At 38.3% G+C, this 17,005-nt stretch overlaps 1 protein-coding gene and 1 long non-coding RNA gene across 2 annotated transcripts in view; one reads left to right on the top strand and one right to left on the bottom strand.

The window, feature by feature from the left end:
- SHISA9 (shisa family member 9) overlaps window positions 1-17,005 on the top strand; it is a 168,601-nt gene that overhangs the window by 27,699 nt on the left and 123,897 nt on the right.
- LOC110405685 overlaps window positions 12,592-17,005 on the bottom strand; it is a 382,975-nt gene continuing 378,561 nt past the window's right edge. Inside the window, exon 14 of the long non-coding RNA XR_002443065.1 lies at window positions 12,592-15,366. This is a non-coding gene — a long non-coding RNA (uncharacterized LOC110405685). The remainder of the gene's footprint in view (window positions 15,367-17,005) is intronic.

Consider the following 17,005-nt stretch of genomic DNA (forward strand, 5'->3'; position numbering starts at 1 on the left):
GTCACAAGTAAAACAGCATGTTCTCTGCAAATGTTAATGAGTTTACAAACTGCTGAGTATTATAATGATGAATTTGATCATCTTTCTCTACTGACTCTGTACAGTCTTGGCACTGCAATATTTTTAGCTTTTATCTGTTCTCAAAGGGCCCAATCCCAAGTTCACTGAAGTCAAGGAAAACAGATGTATTAAGATTAGCAGCTTTCGATCAATCAGGAGACAGTCAGTGTTGTAAAAACATCACCTGCACACGTCACTTACAGGCAACTGATATCTCCTTGCACCACAGCAAGTTACAGAATCTCATTTTCTTCACAGCTTTCTTCTTGATCAGGGAATCTACTGAAGTTCAAGCAGTCAAGGCAGCTGTCTTAAGTCAGATAATTTCCAGCTTCCTAACGAAAGAGAAATAATATAATACCTACTTTATGCCCACACCACTGTCGTAACTCACATGATGTTGTGAAGGGCTTTTGGAGGGGAGGTGGGAAGAAGGGATGCAGTGGTGACTTCCGAACATTTGTTCCTAGTCAGTTCTATGCTTCTGCAATAGCCTCCTGCTTCCACACCTAGGTATTTTCACAAGCCTTCTTGGGCGAAGTTCACTTCCTAAAGTTATTGCTATAGCTCCTAAAAATTCCTTTCACACCTGCAGGGCTACAGTGCAGACTGTGGACAGGAGAGAAGGTTGTGTTGCCAACACCAGTATGAACTGACTGAGACATGTCAGTGGTCTGACATCTTCTTGTGCATTTCAATACATTTGCAGACAGAAATACAACTTTGTTTTGTCATAGGCATGCATTTCTTACGTTATGTGAAATGATGGCATTAATATATAGTATTTGAAGTGCTAGTAATCAGTCCTAGTATTAATTTAAGGGAGAAACAAAACTGCACACCTACTTTTCTGGACAATCTTCTGTAGCAAGTTAATGAATACAGAAGACAAAACGAACATTTCCCAGATGAGAATCTACACAAAATGCAGGCCATAGACTTAAAATACCTAGTGCTAACATATAAACTATCTTATCACTGAAAAACGTGTCTTAAACATCAGAGGCTCTTAGGTTAGTCATCTTCAGAAGGCCAAATTACAAAAAGAAAATCACTAAACCTGTAAAGGCTTACTGTTGCTTGAAGCTGTTAGCACATAAGTGTGAAATACGTTTCAATAGCTCAGTCAGTCTCAGTTATTTTCAAATCTACATGACTGTTTTTGGTCTAAGAAGTTTTTTAAAACGTGACTCACCTCTGATGTTTACGTAAGGGGGACTATACCAATTATTTATCTACATAAATAGACATTAACAGAAGACAAACAAGGTAAAGTGAACTGTACATGAAATTGTTAGGAAGGAATGAACAAATAGTACTGCCTTATTGTTTTTTCTTTTCTTTGCAAGTCATCGCTTTAGTCATTTCTGTGCAAAGCAAATCCAAAAGCATCATCAGAGGACAATGTAAATGCTTCACTCTTCTGTTCCACACAGCTACAATGAAAAGCTAAAACATGAAATGACCCATATAATCCGTAACATTAGGCAAAAGTAATACTACATTTTCTAATCTCAAACTTACTTATATTTTCCTCAAAAACATACACACTCATCATTGTAACATACCATAAATCATCTGGGTACACTTCACATATTTTCCAGCTTTTTGACTTTTTCAGGGCGTAGGATGAATGTACAGTGAATTCAGAGAAAAAGCTATGTGAAGTTTCTGAGATGATATTGCTAGGTGCAATTTATTTATTTTTATTTATTTTTACAGTTACCCAGGCCCTTAGTTTTCTCTTCTGACTTCAATATCAGCTTTGTAGTCCTACCACAATGGTGTAAGCTTTTAAAAAAAATGGATCATAGCCAAGGCCAGTTCAGGGGCACCTGTCCAAAATTACACCAGCTATATAGTGTAAAGTAACTTGCATTACCTTTTTATCACAGAGCCTGTGTCAGGCTAAGAGGTAAGAAACTGCCTTCAATCAGTTGTAGGAGGATCTGTGAAAGGAGCTAATTACAAGCCTGTAGTCTAAAAGGAATAGCTTACCCTGTTTGCTAGAGAACTCCCACAAGGAAGAGATCTCCAAACAGAGATATTTCCCTCCTGGCTGCTAGCCCTTAAATAAGGTTAGGGAGGGTCCCCTCCTTCTGGTTGCACAGGTGAATTGCTTGCATCTGTGCTCCCAGGGCTAGCCACGCCTCTTCACCAGATGCTCAATCACTGGTTCAGGCCGTGACATAACGGTTCCCATACACAGCCATAATTTTCTTTTTCTTCTACCCATTCCCTTGAGCAGTGACCTCACTGTCTGGGCTGCTCCCACCTAGGAAATGTGTTAATTGTTATTATTTCATTTCCTAACATGAATTGGGTTTAATCCTATGCCTGCCAGATGTCTGCACAGTAGTTTCACTGTACATCATGCACTGTTCGGAAATGAAAAGCATAAGCACTGTTGAAGGTAGCATATGGTGCACGATCCTTTTAGCTTTCTGCTCTGAAGGTGAAGTTTAGGGAAACAGTATTCATCATTTTCTGTTTCTTAAAGTATCAGAAATTTCTGTCCTAGTTTTGGAGATTCTCTAGAGCCAACTGGCCATAATTCTAACACCTTCAATCACAACAGCATTAGGAAATGAAACAAATCAGCAGCACGCACAACAACAGCTATTCCAGCTGTTTCAGACAGAATTACACCGTGAATATGTCAACTCTCAAAATTTTACCATTTGCACTACAACAACCTTGATTTTGCAAACACAAATACAACAAACTCTGTTCTAAATATGCTTAAAATGTAATACATTGTATTATGAATTGTGTTAAAATAAGTGAATAATTGCATGTAATGAACAATCACTGGATTCTAAAATAATTCCCAAACAGTAATTTTTGACACCAACTTAAAATAGCAAGATAATTACATATACAAGAATATCAAATAAGTAGTTTAAGATCATTACCACATACTTCGGAACAAATTTATGGCTATGGTTAACTACATCAGTGACACTACCAGCAATTTGTCATTTCTACCTACAGTGGTCATGGCAGTGTTTTCAATGTGAAATATCACAGTAATTACAAAAGTGAAGAGGCACAGATATTTCCCTAATGATTAAGAGGCTTTCTGCTGTCTACAGACAGTCCCCAGCTACAATATCTCTAGTCAAATGAACTGCAGACACACAAATCTAAGATTAGCTAACAGATCGTCTAGTTCACAGGAACAGATACTTTAGCTTAAAAAAAACCCCACTCCACTGATTACTAACATTTTTGCAGAATGTTTATGTAAATTTACCTTGTAAGGCAGTATAACTTAAAATATTTCAGCATGTCCCGTTCCGTAGTATGTATGCCAATAGTGAACATAAGCCACAAGAGGAATGTCTCCCCCCAAAAGTTTTACTTGTCTGCCCAGTGCTCTTCGTTAAGTAAACACATCACATGCCCAAAAGTTCATATGGGAACTTCTGCTGATTGATACGGATGCAAGTGCCCCACTCAGTAGGTGCCAGTGATGCCTATGCTAACAAACTATGCAGTATGAAGTAGGTCAAATTAGGAGAGCAATTAAGCTAGAAAGGAAAACTTTTGGTGTAAGGCCATGTTTATTCTGTGTTTAAAAAAGTCATCCTGCTCATATTGTGAACCACTGATGCTTCTTCAGCTCTTCCTGCAAAGCTAAGCAGAACTAAGCTTTTTGTGGCGATTCTGTAGAGGATGATGAGGGGGCAGTATGCCTGCCATCTACAGCACACTCACTGGTTTGTTATTGCTCTTCTATTAACGGCATGACAGAATCATTAGCTATGCAAATTATTTTCTTACAGAAGAAGAGAGTGTCATATTGTGATGGCTTAGGGGGGAACAGTAGCTCTGGGATCACTCCATTTTGGTGTTGGTACTGCTTCTACCTGTCAGGCCCTACTGCTGCTGGCTCACCCTGCACTCACTGTGGATCACAAGGCTTCACAATCACCTAGCTTGCACTGCTCTGCCATGAAAATGTAGTGCGTGGTGCCAACTGTCTTCTAGCAAATCCTGCACTTCTGTTGCTTTTTCCCACTCACTTCCAGCTGTCTCAGAACCGAGATCTGACAGGTGTATTTGCCATACACCATGCTCTCCTCGGCAACACGCTACAATTACAACAATCCACTGTACCTTCTTTGAAGCAATATACCATCCCTTTACACAAAAATACATAAAGATAAAACTATTAAAATGATGCACAAACTGTGCAGCAGGCTCATTTTTCTTAAGAGCTCAGTGACCCACATGCTTCAGGTACATCCCAGAGAGCCTGTAGTTCAGGTGAGATGTGTCTTCCTGTTCTGTGGGGCTGTGGTGTCACCAGGCAGTTTCAGCAGTATCACTGTCTCAGTGTGCTCATTTCAGCCCCTACCCATTTAACTTTTCCTGCCTCATTACTTAGAGTTATCAACCTCCTCCTTTCCACCCATTACAACAGCATAGCTGCTACATGGCTGTCTTTTGAGACAAACTGAAGAGCTATTAGAACTTATAAATAACAGGACAGAAAAGAACTGTTTATGTTGTTTAAGTCAGACAACTTTCCCTCAACTTCTAAAGCTGAGCAAGTGGGGCTGGAAAATACTGGGGCAGATGGCTACAACGTGGGGCTATGAGCAAGCTCTTTTCTGGCATCCCTCCACTTGCAGCTGCAGGCAACTCATATTTTCTGTAGACTATGGTTTGTTTTCAACAATTTTATGTCCTTCAGATGATGGAATATGAGAGAAATAAGCCTGCTAATCAGATTTGAGCCAGGAAGGGGGAACCCCTAAGTTCATGGCTATTTTCTTAAGGACTCTCTATTCCTTTAAGGACCTCTGATTTTCTTTCTTGTTGATTTCCCAGTTGCTCAGAATTACACAAAGGAAATCCATCCACATGTTTCAATGTACCGACAGAACTTGCGTAGTGTTAAAGTAACTGTATGCTAATCCCGTATTCTTCACATATGTATACAGATACAATGGATCAGGCGAGTAATTCATCCTAGAAGAGCTAATCAAAGGTTTTAATATGATCAGTTCATTTTATGTTCATCTTTTCTGTTTTGTCAGCATAAAACAAGTTATAAAAATTTAATCCTTCATTGTTTTAGTAATATGATCACTATTTCAGTCATAGCCAAATGAAATAATATGCCTGCTTGCCCTTGCAGGGATTTTAAATAACTGTTTCAATTCTATGCCTTGAATAAAATAGGTTATTTCCTCAACAACATGAGGGACAAACAAGAGAAATGTGAGGCTTGTGCTGGGATTTTTCTCAGTTTTCTGATATTGGCTTAGAAATCTTTCCATACAAATAATTCTTGGTATGTGCATAAATTGTCTTCTGTGCTGGGGTGTTTCTGAGTCTCCGAGGAGCTCTGTGAGGAAGGTATGGGAGAGACAGGGTTATAAAATCCAAAACAACCCTGTGTTTTCTAACTGAAAACTATGAACCCCTCATCAAACTAACTGTCAACAGAAGTGAGGTATCATTCCAAAAAGCATAAAACAAAGAATGGGAAACAAAGTGGTGATTCTTTCACAATAATTTTTCATTTATGGCCAGCAGAGTACCAGCAATGCTAATGCAAGCCCTGCCAGTGGCTGAGGGATCTGTTCTCCAGGGTGACGACACTTTGCCATCACACTTGCCAGAAGTTTTCACAGAGCACAGTGAAAATAAGCAGATGTTCCCCTTCCCATGGAGCCTGTGGACAAAAAGAACTTTTTACCTTGCTCCCTTTGCAAAGATGCAAACATAGTCCCTTAAAGGTGTGCATCTGTTTCTTTGTCTTTTTTTCCCCCTTTTTTTTTCTTTCAGCAATCAGGCAACCTTCAAAGGAACTGAGCAGTTGCAATGACCACACTGTGCAAAGCATATATTCAGCTTTTCCATAATAATTCTATCTGAACAAAAAGAAAAGGCTCCTTTTCCTTTTTTTTTTCCTTTTTTTTCCCTGTCAAACATTTCTAATGACATTTTTATAGAATCTGTAACTTCTGAACTTCTGTTATACCACCAGTCATAGCATTACCACTGTCGCCATGAAACACACCAGTAAGAGAGTACTTTCTTTCCATACAGCTGTTATATTAGCAAATTTCAAAAGGATATAGATTTTAATTAATTGAAAAGATTTAAAGCAGAACATTAAATACAATCATCTGATGGATTAGAGAAAGCCCAGTAAGCCATTCATAGCTTATGCCAGGACCTGGACTAATTCAAGACCTAGAGAGCTGAAGGCCTCCTCCTTTGTTCTGCACATTGTCAGGCTACAAGATGAAGCACTATGACAAAAACAGAATTATAAACCTGCTGCATGTGCTGTCTGGAAAGCTGCCTACAATTAAGATCTTTTACCACCAACACTGACAGTAAGATTGGAAACAGGAATATACTCAATGACCTTGAAATGAAGTCAAGTACCATTATCTTTCACATTTTATTTATTGGTGAGAAAGAATCAAAAACTCCTTGCCTTGAAAAGTTCTTGAATATTTGACGCTTTTTATATATACGTAGTTACTTGACACCATTTGTATTAGCTCTATAAAAAATTAAATCACTAAATACTGTACTATAATATGCGTATATATACATATATATAAATCCCACTTAGGATTCAAAGATGACTTTAACTAGATTTCAGATAAGTCACCCACCCATTATCACAACATTCCCACTGTGTGAGAATTTCCAAACTGTAGAGTGGAGTAAGGACAGGGCACTTGGAAGTGACATTATAATTTGTCTGTCAGGACCAGCTTGACATTGAAACGCTGTTAAAGACTCAGACTAATCCATGAGAAAATTGTCCCAGTGTACGACTGAAGAAAGCATGCTTTCTGGGGTGTGCTAGGACAGTGTCACCAGGCTAAGTACTACAGACTCTGATGAGATAAAAAAAAGAAAAAAAGGAAAAGGCATTATAGATAGCTAGTCACTGCCACTACGCTTCTGCACTCCCTTTTGACAAGCTAGAACTCTTCCTAGATCTATATGCATGGACTGTGAATACAAGGCTTTATCATTTGATGTGTTCCTGATGTTCTTGTTACTAAAGACAATCTATCTCTAACTCTCTCTTTTCTGCAGACTGGCCTTGTTGCAGAAAATACTACTGATAAAATACACAGCACTGCAATCCAGGCACATCAGCTAGCTGAAAAGACTGAGATCTTTAACTGTTATGTAACTGTTTAACAGTTTTGTACAGAAAGTGCCACATAAGATAGATGACTTAATGACTTAGAACAAAAAGTCAGAAGGCTTGACTTCAATTCCTGAAGTTTTATAATTGATTTCCTAGGTTCTAGTAATGTTTAGCTTGTAATCCTATTAGTCAGGTCCCTTTCTCATGGTTCAGTAATTTAAAGTCTTTTATTTTTTCCTTGAATATGTTGGTTCTGTGGGCGCAGTGTCACATCTTCTCCCAGTGCTCCAAGCGCCTGTGCTGCTGCAGCTGGAGATGACATTCCTGAGAAAGTAGGTGTGTGGCCAGCACATCCCCCTGAATCTGTAACCCTGCTTGCCAGAAGCATTCCACAGGACTTTTGTCTGCCAGCTGTAATTAACTTAAAATCCATTATCCTTTCATGAGGGAAAAAAACCACAACTGTCCTAGGCTGGACCTAAGATACAGCTATATAAACAAATAATGTTTGTGTGTCATCCTGTCACCTAGAAGGGGCACAGAAACACACTGATCAGTATTTCAGTGAGAAACAGAAATTCTAGTCTGGAGCTGAAGTCATTGAAACAGTCCTTTTCAGAGTGGGAAGAATTTTCTAATTCATAGAAAAACGGTAAAATGACAATGCAGTATCTATCCTGCATAATTATTGTGCATAATAATTACCTAAGTTAATACAACTTCTAAAAATTCCTTCCAGTACCTAAAAGGGAGCCTACAAACAGGAGGGGAGTCATCTCTTTACAAGGGTAGGTAATGGCAGGACAAGGGGAAATGGTTTTAAGTTGAAGGAGGGAAGGTTTAGGTTGGATATCGGGGGAAGTTCTTTACCAAGAGAGTGGTGAGGTGCTGGAACAAGCTGCCCAGAGGCTGTGGATGTCCCGTCCCTGGAGGTGTTCAAGGCCAGGTTGGATGGGGCCCTGGGCAGCCTGGTCTAGTATTAGATCTGGAAGTTGGTGGCCCTGCCTGCGGCAGGGGGTTGGAGCTTGATGATCCTTGAAGTCCCTTCCAACCCAAGCCATTCTATGATTCTATGATTATATGAAACGCTGTATTCTTCAAAGTCTTCATGCACACACAGTGCACTATACATTAAACAATACATAGTTAGAGAATCAAAATTTAGGATGTAAGGGAAGTTCAGAAGATGTCCAGTCCAACCCTGCGCTCAAACTAGGTCTGAATAGATGAGGTTGTGCAAGGCCACATCCAACTAAGTCTTGAATACCTGCTGCAGTATTTAACCACATTTCTGCATGTCAGCACGCTTACTGCTTGTACTGATGCATGGGAGCCTTTTGTGTATGTATGAACTTAAACTTTCTCTTGTAGAATTTCATGAAGTTCTGCTCAGCCCATTTTCTCAGCCTGCCCAAGATGCCCCATGTAGCAGCCATGCCCTCCAGTACAATGACCTTTCTCTCCAACCTAGTGTTGGTCAGAAACGTGCAGCAAGTGTGCTTCATACTATCCTCCAGGTCACAACTGGAGACATTAAGTAACATTGGCCCCACTGCTAATCCCTGAGAACCCGACTAGCTGCTGCCTGCCAGCTGGGCTTTGCACCACTGACTACCATACTCTGACCTCAGCTGTTCAGGCAATTGTTCACCCACCTCATCCACTTATTAATTTGGTGATGAGGAGACTATGGCAGACTGGGCCAAAGGCTGTGCTAAAAATGAAGGTATACAACATCCATTGTCCCTCTGTTTTCTACAGCACAGTATCCTCATCCAAGAGAGCAGTGAGGCTGGTCAGGCATGGTTAGCCCATTATAAATTCCTGCTGGCTGCTCACACTTTCTTGTCTTTCATGTGTTTAGAAATGGCTTTTACAGAGATTTGCTTCATAACCTCACCAAGGACTGTGGCAAGGCTGATCATGGATTTTATTACAATAAATGGAGCCTTACTTGAATTCAGTATTAAAAAAACTAACACTGAATAAATTACAATGAAAATGCATACTAAGTTTTCTACAACAACTTTGATACTACAAGTCTGTGGTTTCAAATATGGGAATAAACTATAAGCCAATTTGTAGTAAGAAGCATCTCACAGACTGAAGAGGGATGGAAGAAGCATATTACCAAGTTCATGAGATAGCCACGTGCAAAAAATTATTGAGGTACTTTATTAAAGGCAGATAAATAGCATCCCATTTCTTTTCTGAGGATGTACAAATAAGAAACTCAGTTACAAAACACCTTAGATCACTGTTTGTCTTTGGGACTTATCCAGTAGAGTGCTGAGCAAACACTTTCTTTGCCTTACTGAATAAAATTCTAATTAGAGTAATTGAGCTTTGATAACTGCTATGTCATTAAATATAAATTGGCTTTAAACTAATTGTGTTTGCATTATATTATGATTTCCATTAATGAATGTATTAATGTTTATACAATACAAACACCTTTGAAGTTGAACATTAAAATCTATGCTGCTTAATTTGAAATGAAATGTCCTGTGAGCACAAACCAGGCATGGCATTACTGGTAATGATTCTGCAAAAGAATACGGTCCACATACTCACTGTCTGTGACAAATAGCAGGGTAAAGGTGACTGTCAGCTCCTTGGACTTCTTCCATTCCGGAGGAGGGTGCTTTGTATTGGTTTCTGCGATGTAAAGCAGAGTTTGGTGTGGATTTATCTAATTTGGGCCAGCTGCTACCAATCCTGCAAAGCCTATGATGCAGCCTTGTTAAACCGCTTGCTGTAATTGTACATCTTGTCCCAAAAGCCAAGTGTAGAATGTGACCTGCAAATTTTAGATATTGTAAAACAACATCTCTGTAAGTTGGAAAAATTGTACAGCGACTTTCCACCTGAAAAACAGATCTGCCTGTTTGCTCTGGGAATTCAACTTTACACACAGATCTTCCTTTTGTACCCTTGGTCTTGCCTCATTTTATTTCAGCTGCTATTAGCAGACAATAATTAAAAAATAATCGTAAGAATTATTTGTGTAGTTGGACTCGTAAACATCAAGTTTGTTTTGCTATTGTTGTACATATGTCGCATATCTTACCTCTATTCTTCAATCAAATTAGTACAATTTCTACTATAAATATAAAGCACAATACATAATGAAAAAAAGAATGAATCCCAACAATCTTATTAAGTGGGATTTATGGAGAAGGCAAAAACAGGGAGAAATGAAAAAGGAGAAAAAACTGTTTAAAAATTCACATGAATATATATATATGAACAGTTGTGTGCCATTTTCTCATCATTGCTTCAGTGAGGAAAATGGTGCAGGTAATAAAAGTTAGATTTCAAAGAGTATACAGTAATAAAGGCATTAGGGAAAAAACTGAGTTTATAATCTGCTGCTTTTCCATCAAAATCTTCTTGCCTAAAACCCATTTTCAACAGTTTGCATTTACAATTTCAAGTAGGCCAAAGTAAAATAATTGATTAATTACATGCCAGCTCACCAATAATGTTTTTCATAATCACTATCATCAATTTTCTGATACAAATATGTTGAATATTCAGTGCCATCACAATTCTGGAATGGAAGGCAAGGGTAAAAAGATGACTTTTTATCTAAATAATTTTAAACTGCTGGAAATCTGAAACTTCATTTGTCAAATGCGTTAGCATATTTCTGAGAACTTACAGTATTTTTCATGCTATGGAGCAGATCTTGTTTCTGTCCTGAGTATTTGCTGGTGTTCAATTCTGAGACAGTATATCTGTAAGGCCTGCCAAGGTAATCCAAGTTTAAGTCACTGACTGATAGCAGACTAGTACTGATATTTGGACTTCTAGAAATTTTGAGTCTTTTTACCCCGGCATCTCTTTTACATAACATGGGTAGTTTCAGTGTAAACCCAGACCAAAAATAACTTCCCATACAAAATGAGCTTTATCTCCACAGTTTGAGTCAAAGCTGAATGTGAACTTCTCTAGGGCTCAGTGCTTGCAGGGAGGCTACATATTTGTAATGTGCACTTCACCTGCACAGTGTGACTAACCCTCAATACTTCTCAGTTTTGTTTTTTTAGCAGCTTTACAGTGAAGTTTAACTCATTCAAGTCACTGCATGATGTGGTGGTGTCCAAATAAGGGGCTCCCACTCCCCCAGCTCCCTGCAATGAATGCTTCATGCTTCAGGCGTGCAGGTAGTTCTCCTGGAAATCTCAGTAGAAAAGTAAAGATGGAGATACTGCATAGTGTGTCTGAGACCCTTACAATATGCTGAACTCACAGTGCAACTTCACTTCATGCCCGTTTTTGTTTTAGCATCATTAGACTTACTGTAAGACATCTCCTACTTGGCTGCCAGAGATCTGAAAATCTTGGATGATACAATAAATTACTCTTTTCCTGCTTAGATAATATTTTTCAGCATCTCCAGGGAAACAGTGGCATAGGAGTTCTAAAATCTCCAGGTGGATGTTAACATATAAAGTAGTGGAACTCTCTAGTCTCCAAGCATTTTAAGAATGACGATTCAGATGTGCTCAATGGTACAAGTGAATTCTTCATACCTAATGAAAAGTCAGGTGGTCTTCATACGAAGACTTTTCTGGAATTATGTTCTCCATTCCACTAGAAAACTTTGCATAACTGCATATTATTGACTCTTTTAAATAACTTCAAAACCATGTAAACAAAAGTAATACTGTAGTTCAATGGGTTATTTCTATTTTTTCTACTTGCAACATCTGTTCTGAAGCGCTGTCTGTCTACATCAATGCCCAGAAATTCATTTTCAAATGAGTATCTGTATCTACATGTCAGAAACCAAGAAGTGCTGTATGGATGTTTCCTTCAGTGATCCTTCATGTGTTCTTCAGGTGTGCAAACCGCATAATCCTTGTTTTTACATAAATAAGTCACATAATACTAATTCAGGATAAAAATGTAATTTAACTGCAATCTGATGAAAAACATCAAACCTGCTTCCCTTTAGTATTAAATTTTTGCCAGAACTGAATTTAAGCTGCAATTAAAACAAGAATAGCAAAAAAACTATGACAAGTACAGCTTATGCTACACAGATGTAATAATTTACAAGTTTTTTTTGTTTGTTTGGTTTTTTTAACTGGAAGCACTTGATAACAGAGATGAATCTACTCACTGCCATTTGTGAACTGGCCACATCAAGGCAAGGGTTCTTCAGATTTAAAAGGGGGAACACCAAGAAAACAAAGGTAGATGGGGTGGAAAATAATGCTGTAAAAAGAACTTGAGAGAAGAGATAGTATAGGAGGTGAAAAGCTGTTTCGGTGCCATGTCAGCCATCCCATTGCACAACATACAAAAACACATAGAAAAATCTGTTTTCTTGAGTGTACAGATGTCTGGTAGAGAAACAAAATTCTTAATAAATAAAAACTTGCTGTTTTGAATGGTAGTTTTAATAACAAAAATGAGAAACATGAATGTTCTGTATGATGTTCTACAGAGATTAAAGGTGACAAATATATTCAAGTTCAGCTAATTGTCTTAAGAGTGAAAATAACCCTGAACAATAGTTTAAGTGCTGAATAAAATGTTTTGTGACACAAATTTCCTATGAAAGAAAAATTGAAGGAGGCATGTTTTCAGTGCAGGATGCATACAGTTGACATACTGTAAAATTCAGAAGTATTTAATTACCTTATTCATAACATATATGCAGTGTGCTCTCTGCAGTTTTCAGTCAGTGTCCCATTTGATTATGTTATTTCGATCTAAATGTTTCAAAAATTGCAGACAGCTTCCACTATGTGGTTTTCCATAATCAGCCACAGCTGATCATCAGTGACTTCACTGGCTAAAGCACTACATCTGGAATATTTACCCCTTAGGGCTTTGCTCATGCTGTAACTTTTTGCTCATTTGTAAGGGAAGACAAATACACAACTTGTGGGAGCCTCAGCTGTTACTGAACAGTCAAAATTTGATACTGATCAACATCATTGGCATAGGGTTTGACCTCTTTCAGCTTAGTGATTGCAACACCCTTCTATCATATATATTTTAGGACTATAGCCACTTCTCTATACGTGTTGCTATTTAGCACTACAAGATCTGCTAGTATCTCACTGTGAATCTAATAGGTACAGCATTATGTTATCACCCAGCAGCACGTGTTGGTAGAGGGACAACTGCAACTTTTCAAACAAAGTTCAGTTGAGGATAACTCAGGTGGGATTGCAAGCCAGATCTGCTGGTAAAAGCAAAGTTTCATCTGCCCTTTGGGCTCTGCACTTACCTTGTGCATGCCTTTGGGAGGAAATGAGCATAACAGATTAAAAAGAAAATAATGTATCCACCCACAGATTTTCTGCCTTTTATTAAGTATGTCCATGACTGGTGGATTCAGATGTATTGTTTAGCAAATGTAACTATTTTTTCATATCAGTATTAAAAAGAAAAGCAAATTTAATCTGAGACATGTTAGAAGATGACTTAAAGCAGACTGATTACAGTCTATCAGTCCAAAGTACAGTATATATAAACTATATAATATGAAATATTAATCTGCTGCTTTCAGACCAAAGAATCAGTGCAAGTTTGTTTTCACAGACAATAAATGAAAACAGCTTTATGTGGATTTAGGATAGTTCTTGGATTTGACAATTAAATTAGAACAACTAAAATCCCACTTATCCATAACAAGAGCAAGAATCTTCAGAACTAAGCACTTGGCTGATTTTAATTGAATTTTTTAATATAACCTATTTTTTCGCTTGCTTCTTTCAATATTGAATAAAAACATAAATAATTTAATTGAAAAATTAAATTAAGAATAATCAATTTGTAACAGATTTATAAAAGCATATAATGCCTCTTGCACAATATTGAGCAGCTACATTTTAGTCCATTTAAAAAACAGATTTCCTACATTACTGTAATAAGCGATTCTAAAAATTGTACTTGTTTTACTTCCCTCCTTAATTAACAGAAATGATAGGCCCTGGCATTTTCTCTTCTTATCAACACATAAAGCTGTAGGCATACAGCTCTGCCCATGTCTTTCCCTGTGGTAGGTTCTGACTCAAACATGAGACTTCTTGGTGCACAGGGAAGATGCTCTCGATGCTTTAGCTCTTAGACTTGCAGCCCATTTTTTGGCTTAGGAATAAACTTTTCATTGATGATGCTCCTGGGCACTGAATACGAGCTTCAGACCTTGCTCAATAGGACTTTAAGACTTGAAGTTATGCCCAGATATGTCATGGTGCTCTTTGTACTCTCCCTGGACAAACCGTGGAGCAGCAAGCATCGCCTACCTGCAATACAGAACTGCTTGCAATGTATAGCATAACTTCTAACACAGAGATTAACAGAAATGAGGTTCAAGTTTCTAAAACACATTTTATGAACCAGTAACGGAGAAACTGAACAACACTGTGGCTTGCAATGGTAGAGAAAGCGAGGCAGAACAATGCAGACAAAGCCAGCAACTAGGCAAGTCAGACTTTCAAGTGCAGACAAGTCCCATAAACCTATGGCTACACTAGTAAGCTGGCTTGATGTCAGATGGTATGGCAGGACACACTGCCACAGAGCTAACTGTTTTCATATCCCAAACGGGGTGGTCCCATCCAAGCTGCTTGCAGAAAACATTTTGTCACCTATGCTATTACCCAAACATGCCCAGACATGCCCATGGGGCAGCACTGCTGTATCAGAGACTGTATAAACTGGGCAACTGCGTGCTATGCTGCAGCTTAGACAGAGGCTCTATTTAATTTACTATTATTGGTTGGGAATCTGAAAGATTCACACTTAAGTAAAAAGAAGTTTCAAGCAGATATAAACCAAGAGAATATAACTATAATAGCCTAAATTTATTACAAGTTTCATCTTTTGAGAATTGTGTGTGCAAGTTTTATGGCTTTTGAGTTTACAGCATCTCAAGGTATGCATACATGTTTGGGCCAAATTATTCAGATTTGGAGATAGCGCATCATTCATCTCCCATTTTGGAGCAGCTAGTGCTGCTGGATTACTCTACCAACACTAGAGAATGGTATGGCTTCCTCTGTCCTCTGGGGCTGGCAATCACAAGAAATCACAGAGACATGATGACTGTGTTGAGCACGTTTCCTCCAACCTGCTCCAGTCCCTTCTCTCCTCCTGTCTATTCACTGCATCATGGCTTCTCTGAAGGTCAGCCATCCAGTCTGCAGAGCACAAAATTTTTCTAATTAGGATTCGGCATTTAAATTGCTTTTATTTTATTTGTGAGGCAACATTTTTCCTTTTGGTCTTTGAGTATTAGCTATTCAAAAACGTCAGACAGTAACAAGCAAAAAATCTTTATTTTCCTCTGTTTCTGCATACACACACAGTAATTTTTATATTGTTTTCTTGTAAACATATACATTGAGGTTACTGGTTCATTTGTTCAGCCAATTTTGCAGATCTGTCCTTGACATTTGGTGACAAATAATTCTTTCCAATCAGCAAAACAGAGACAAAAGAGATAATCCAATACTGCATTAGATTTGCAAGCAGTTCAAAGTCTTATCAACCTTAAATATCTTTTTTCGAAGAGATTTAGAGAGTTCTCAAAGAAATACATAGAATATTATAAACTTGGAGTAACAGTTTTAACAGCAGAGACAGCAGAGGCAGTATACCATTTCCTTTCAGACTCTGACAACCATGACTGTAATTATGAGCAAAAAGTCCACTATTGTTATGTTTTTAAAAGACAATAATTGCCTCTACGTATCTTGATGGAAAGGCAAGGAATTTTGATACTCATTTATCAATTACATGGAAACACAGAATAATGTTAGCTCTAAATTAGGAGTCCAATTTGCTGAAAGAAGAGATGACAATACATTTTCCATCTAAGACCTTTAAGCCAATATAGGTCTTACGATAACACATTACAAAAAAAACAAAAACACAAAAGCAAGAAATCCTCAAAACATCACAACAGATGCAATTTTCTATTTTTTTCTACATAAGAAACAGTTCCTCTGAATTAAGAATGAAATATTTCACTGAGGTAATGTGTAAAACAGGAAGGAATTGCTTTGGAAAAGCTATAGGGATGAGGCCTGGAAGCATCAACCACTTTCTTCCTATTAGAATCATAGAATCATTAAGGTTGGAAAAGACCTCTAAGATCCAACTGTCCACCTACCACCAATATTGCCCACATTAAACCACGTCCCTAAGTATTACACCTACCCTTTCCTTAAGCACTTCCAGGGACAATGAATTCCCTGGGCAACCCGTTGCAAACCTGTTCTATCACCTGTTTTATTAGGTTTAGTACTCAGCGTTTCAAGAGACTTGACCAGGGCTAAAGCCTTCACTTCACATGTAAATGCTTGCATCATTTCACTCTAGCTAATAGAAGTCATCCTTCAGCAATGAGGAGCCTGAAGAGAATCATGTGTGTAGGGCAAGAGCAAGAAGCAGCCTGAAAACCAGCTGGGTCCTGAAATGAAAAACATTCTCTTTCCTGACTTCTATCCTCTGCCACATTTTCTTTGAACTTCTAAACATCAAAGAGATTAATTTACAGACAATTTAAGCAGAGGTGGCAGCCAGTACCTGTTCTTAATCTGTAAGAGCAGCCTTACTTCATTTGGGCAGTAGTCCTACTGAGCTCAAATTCAGTGTGAAAAAGACAAGTAGGTACAGGAAGAGTTTTTGCTTATGCTAATCATCATAAGGTGTGCGCGTGAGTAATTCCTAAAGGCAGGTTTAGATGGAGCTGAAAACCTTCACTGCTGGCAATGTGAACTGGCCAGCCATGGACCAATTACAGACAGGAGCTAGGCACTCCATGCGCCATCATCT

This window comes from Numida meleagris, chromosome 13 (genome assembly GCF_002078875.1).
Source record: "Numida meleagris isolate 19003 breed g44 Domestic line chromosome 13, NumMel1.0, whole genome shotgun sequence".
Taxonomy (NCBI): domain Eukaryota; kingdom Metazoa; phylum Chordata; class Aves; order Galliformes; family Numididae; genus Numida; species Numida meleagris.